Source organism: Mytilus edulis, chromosome 8 (genome assembly GCF_963676685.1).
Source record: "Mytilus edulis chromosome 8, xbMytEdul2.2, whole genome shotgun sequence".
In the NCBI taxonomy this organism is placed as follows: Eukaryota; Metazoa; Mollusca; class Bivalvia; order Mytilida; family Mytilidae; genus Mytilus; species Mytilus edulis.
Window position 1 is genome coordinate 78,241,693 of NC_092351.1, and position 5,605 is coordinate 78,247,297.

A 5,605-nucleotide genomic window follows, 5' to 3' on the forward strand; every position below is an offset into this window, starting at 1 on the left:
AATTTGGAGCAGTTCTAATTCGTTATAAATGTGAACCAAAGAACATACTTACCGTATTCAATGTGTTTGCATTTATTATAAATAACCATTGTTTAAATATAAAGAAAACTAATTGTTAAAAACAATACATTATTCTTAGAAAGCCTTACCATAGTCTTCCCAGAATTTTTACATTCAAGAAATGTTAAACGTGTAACCTTATACAAAATATCAACCTGATGAAGGTCTTTTCCGACATTCAGACATTTAACTTACTCAGAATTTGCATGCTTCATAACTTTAAAGATATTCATCAAAATACAAGACCACTATTTATAACGTTATACTGCAGTCGTTAATATAACTTGCACTGATACATCAAACATTAAATAAACAAATACAAGGTAAGTAAATTTTTAACGCTGCATATTTTATAATTTGTAGGCCATGCATTTTAAAAGTAGTTTAACCAGCTGTGAAATGGTATTTTAGGGAAAACTGGGGGTGAATGTTTCCTGGCAACATAACCTTGTTGCATTGCAGAATAATGTTACATTTCCTCCAATGATTATTGGTAGTCTTGGCAAATACCAAAATTACTATAAGAAAACGTTACATGTATTTAACACAAGAGAACTAACTTACGGGTGTCATTCGGTTTAACGAGAGAAATGATCGTCGTGAAAGAATATCTAACGGCGGTCAAGTATTGAGAGACGATTGTGAAAGCTCTGGTAACGGATCGTGAAAGACATTTAATGTAAATTCTAGTTCAGAATCTTTAAAAAAATCGCTTAATTTTCAAAACGCGGAAAAAATCCGCACAAAAAATATGTCTGTCAAAATGGTTTAACTTCCTCAACATAACTCTGAAATAAGATAAAGAAAATATGCAGAACTTTATGAAAAAACACAAAAGGCGCAATGAATGTCTATGAAATTAATTACAAAGAACACGCTTTTTGTACTTATAATGGTCATATTTCAGTTTATCATGATGTATTTGAAATTTAATCGTCGGTGTATCTGATAGTTCAGCAAAATTAAAATATGTTCTTCCCTCATAAGCATTACTTGTTATATGAAAACCTTGAATTTCTTGAATTTCCATCAAACTTGATCGTGAAGGATCAGGAAACGCGTTCTTTTTATCGTGAAAGATAATGCGTGACCAGACTTAATACTAGTAATCAGAAATCAGTATTTTTTTACCATTCGAGAAATCTTCAACTTGTTGAAGCCTGTAACTATTTTGATAAGGATGAACATTAAAGCTATTGTTTTTTTTTATTGAACACTTTACCTCGAAAATTTAAAAAAATCAACTAAAAACGTGTCAAAATTAGTGTGAAAGATTCAGCTCTGAGCATCGGTCAAGTGCAATTCAGAAAGACCGACACTATTTAGCCAATAATATGGATATGCAACGTTTAAACCAAAATGATATCCATCAAACAAAAAATTACAGCAAAACAGCATTTTTCATGAGTAATTTGAGATTGAACGATAACCAATATTTTGTGCAACAGTACTTTCTTAAGTTCTTTAAACACAACGCAGATGTGGATTGATTTAACTATACACTACAGACTACAGAATATCAGATCGCAAATGCTGTAATGTCTCGTCTTCTTTACATATGATAGTATATTTATTGAACGTCTATAATATCAAGGGTTTTTCTAGAAGTGTCAAATGCGCTGAAGATTGTCAATGGTTCATAAAAAGAGTTCAAGGTTAGATGAACCACGCCATACAGATCTCTACAAATATCCCGTACAACAAATAATTGTGTTCCGATCCTTACAGTGCCTTAGAAACTGACAAATGTAAAAGTTATGCTTGGCCAATTAATTCGGAACATAAGGTCAAAAGTATGTGAACCCTGACCGACAGCCAGACATAGACATCTAACTATCATTCAATATATCAAACACAATTGACATCATCATGGTCATATATGATAACATGCAGACAGACATGTACACCATACACGAATTACCTTGGCGCTATAGCATACAGGTATATATCCAAAAGGCTAAACAACATAAAATGCCGAATGATGCATGATAATGAGTTCAATGTTATTTAAAAAAATTTTGCAGAGGTCGAAAATGTACACCTTACAATCATAACAACAGACAGTTAACCTTTTTAAATTATCCTCGGAGTTCAGTATGTTTGTGATTTGACTTATCCTAAAGCTTAACGAATCCGCGATACGGACTTGACCACAACAATGAATACTCATCCATAAAATGAGGCAAATTCGGGGGCAGGTGAATCCTGTATGACGGACATGTAGTTTATTGGATCCAATATACAAAATGTGGGTATCCTATAACTCGTGATAAGTGAGTATGACAATAAAAAGCTTCATTCTACAATCATCCAACTATTTTACATTTCATTTTCTGAAAATATAAATACTTTGAAATGTTTAAACCTATTGAGGATTTTGACCTATCTAGCTTTTCGCAATACCAATAACAAATATTATGTATGGTATAATTGAAAAATAATTTGAACATTTCGTAGCTTCAGATCTTTCACGATCCTTTTCACGATCTTCAAAAATGCGGTACGTGATCTTTTTGTGTAAATAGTTCTTTATGTACCAAGTTTCAGATTATGTTTATACAAAATAACTATGAGAACTATTTGATTAATCCAAATAGAATGCCCTTATTTGGATAAAAGTAGTTTTTCTAGTTGAATTTGTGAAAAAAATCATGTTTGTTTATATTTTTTATGTCATTGTAATGTCGAGAAGCAATCTGCCTTTTGTTGTTTTGTAATAACTATGTACTTTTAAAACTGGATATTCTCACATACTGACCATAATGTTGAACAATTTTGACAGACAGTTTTATTTTGTCGTTAATTTGTCTGTGTAATTAATTAAATTAGAATATTTATTGACCTTTTATATGTCTTTTCGATTGAATGTCTTTCACGATCCGTTACCAGAACTTTCATGATCGTCTCTCAATACTTGACAGCCGTTAGATATTCATTCACGACCATTTCTATCGTTAAACCGAATGACACCCGTGTGACTGCATTAGGAAGAACTATTTATTTAAAATAAGTAACAAATCTGCAGAAAAATCGGGCTTATTTTTTTAATAGATCGATATCGAAGGCGATGTCATAGCCAGCCTACTGGATGCCTGGTGAACTTGATTGTTTTCTCTTTCATTGATATTTTAAAGATTTTATTTTGGACTCTTTAAATATAAAACAAAATGTAACAACATGACTTATTCTAAGAAAGCCGTGTTTATGGTCTTCCCAGAATTCAAAAGATCACAAAGGTGTAGTATTGGAAATAACGATCGTGTGTTTACTTATTCATGAATTCAAATAAAATCTAATTAAATCATCCATTTTTAACAATGTTAAATATAAAATTTAAAATTTTCAAAAAATTTAGCAAGGTCTTCTCCGAAATTAAGATATTTAAATCAATTCACAGAATTTTCATGCTTCATAACTTCGAAGCTATTTATAAAAATAGAATTCAATACTGCCATTTTATATTTATTCTAGTTTAAATGTACATTTCTATAATTGTTTATTTAACTTAGGCCGTATTAACACCAAACGCCGTAAACAGTAAACATGTTTACAATTAGTTTAATGTAATGTACACTAGTTTCACATTCAATTTGTTCACATTTATACACCTTGTTTATTTACTTGAACATAACATTTGTTCACACTTGTAAACTATATGTCATTTAAATGTCCATTACGTAGAACCGAATTGAAATTTTCGGACAACTTTTCTAGCAGTAAGGGAACGACCATTGGACTTCAAAAAAAAAGGGGGAGGGACTTTTCCTTAAGACATATTCTGCTCCACAATTTGATAAAAAAAATAATCGTGTAATACAGATGATTAAAATAACTATAATATTTTTAATCCAAAGATTCCCAATACATTAAAGTATTAAACATTGTAAGCAATCATTTGATTGGTACCATCGAAAGAAAAAAAAAAACACAAAAAAAAAAACGTCCGCGCGAGAAAATGTTTTGACGCAGAACCCCCTCTCCCTATTTTTGAAGTTAAGTGGTTGCTCCTTCATGAAGGTCATTTGGATGATTTGCAGTAGTTTAAAGATACATTATAAGATGTTTTGATTACGCGTTAAAAAACGTAGGCTGCATCAGCGTGCTTACAGACGAAGAAAAAGGATTTCGATGTTAAGGATCACTACTGTTCTATCTTTTCTAAAATTGAGAAAGGAAATGGGGAATGTGTCAAAGCGACAGCAACCCGACCATAGAGCAGAAAACAGCCGAAAGCCACTAGTGGGTCTTCAATGTAGCGAGAAACTCCCGCACTTGGAGGCGTTCCTTAGCCTGCCCCTTAAAAAATATGTTTACTAGTTTAGTGATAATGGACGTCATACCAAACTCCGAATTATACACAAGAAACTAAAATTAAAAACCATACAAGACTTTTCTGTTAGTTTAAAATGGTATTTTTTCTCCAATCAGTATTTGGCAAAGGGAGGGGGTAATGTGTTATTTTTTTATTTCTTATTGTATTTTAAAGAAAATAAGAAACCTCAAATTAAAAAAAAATGCATATGTTTTTTTATAACTCAATGGTTAGTTTTCATTATAAAACTTATGTACATACGGGAATGTATAAGTACCCGGCCACGTCCACTTGTATGTTTGCCCATCTGATGAGTTAAGCCTTTTTCAACTGATTTTTATAGTTCGTTCTTATATTGTACTGTTATACCACTGTTACATTATTTATGTATGTGCCTGTCCCAAGTCAGGAGCCTGTAATTCAGTGGTTGTCGTTTGTTTATGTGTTAGTATTTGTTTTTCGTTCATTTTTTACATAAATAAGGCCGTTAGTTTTCTCTTTGGAATTGTTTTACATTGTCATATCGGGGCTTTTATAGCTGACTATGTGGTATGTGCTTTGCTCATTGCTGAAGGCCGTACGGTTACCTATAGTTGTTAATGTCTGTGTCATTTTGGTCTTTGTGGATAGTTGTCTCATTGACAATCATACCACATCTTCTTTTTTATATACTTTTTTCTGAAGAAAATTCTTTAATTTGTTCATATTTAGAATAAGTTTACTTTATTTTAATTGCTTCCCCGACATATTTTCCGTGTGCAAAGTGACCTCATTGTGACCCATCTCGTTAAAATCCGATGATCGCAATACGCATGGATGTCCTTAAAATAAACTATTTTATGATTGTACATGTTAAACACTTTCTCAGTGTCCATGCTTTTTGGTTGATTGTTGACAAGCAGGTGACAATCGTTTAACTTCGGCTGTAAAACACGAACTTAATTACCTGCCATATTTTCACAACAACACTGACCTATTGAAAAAAAATTGACGATTATACCAATTTATGCGAAAAAAATGATAAAATCGTGCACAGAAGACTAAGTTTATGATCTTTGTATGTATTGGTTCAAGAATTGGAATAACATTATTTTTCACCGGTCACTCGTTTCATATGACTTTAACGGATATGAGATACTAAACAAACAAAACTATTAACATCACCGTTGTTCAGTAATGCATTTATGAGTGAATTGTTGTTTGAGTAAAGACCAGTGGCAAATATTTCTGTGT

At 31.8% G+C, this 5,605-nt stretch overlaps 1 long non-coding RNA gene across 1 annotated transcript in view; it reads left to right on the forward strand.

Annotated features, from left to right (window-relative positions):
* Positions 1 to 256: 256 nt before the first annotated feature.
* Positions 257 to 5,605, forward strand: part of LOC139486331 (uncharacterized) — a 15,685-nt gene continuing 10,336 nt past the window's right edge. The window contains exon 1 of the long non-coding RNA XR_011655549.1: positions 257 to 383. This is a non-coding gene — a long non-coding RNA (uncharacterized lncRNA). The remainder of the gene's footprint in view (positions 384 to 5,605) is intronic.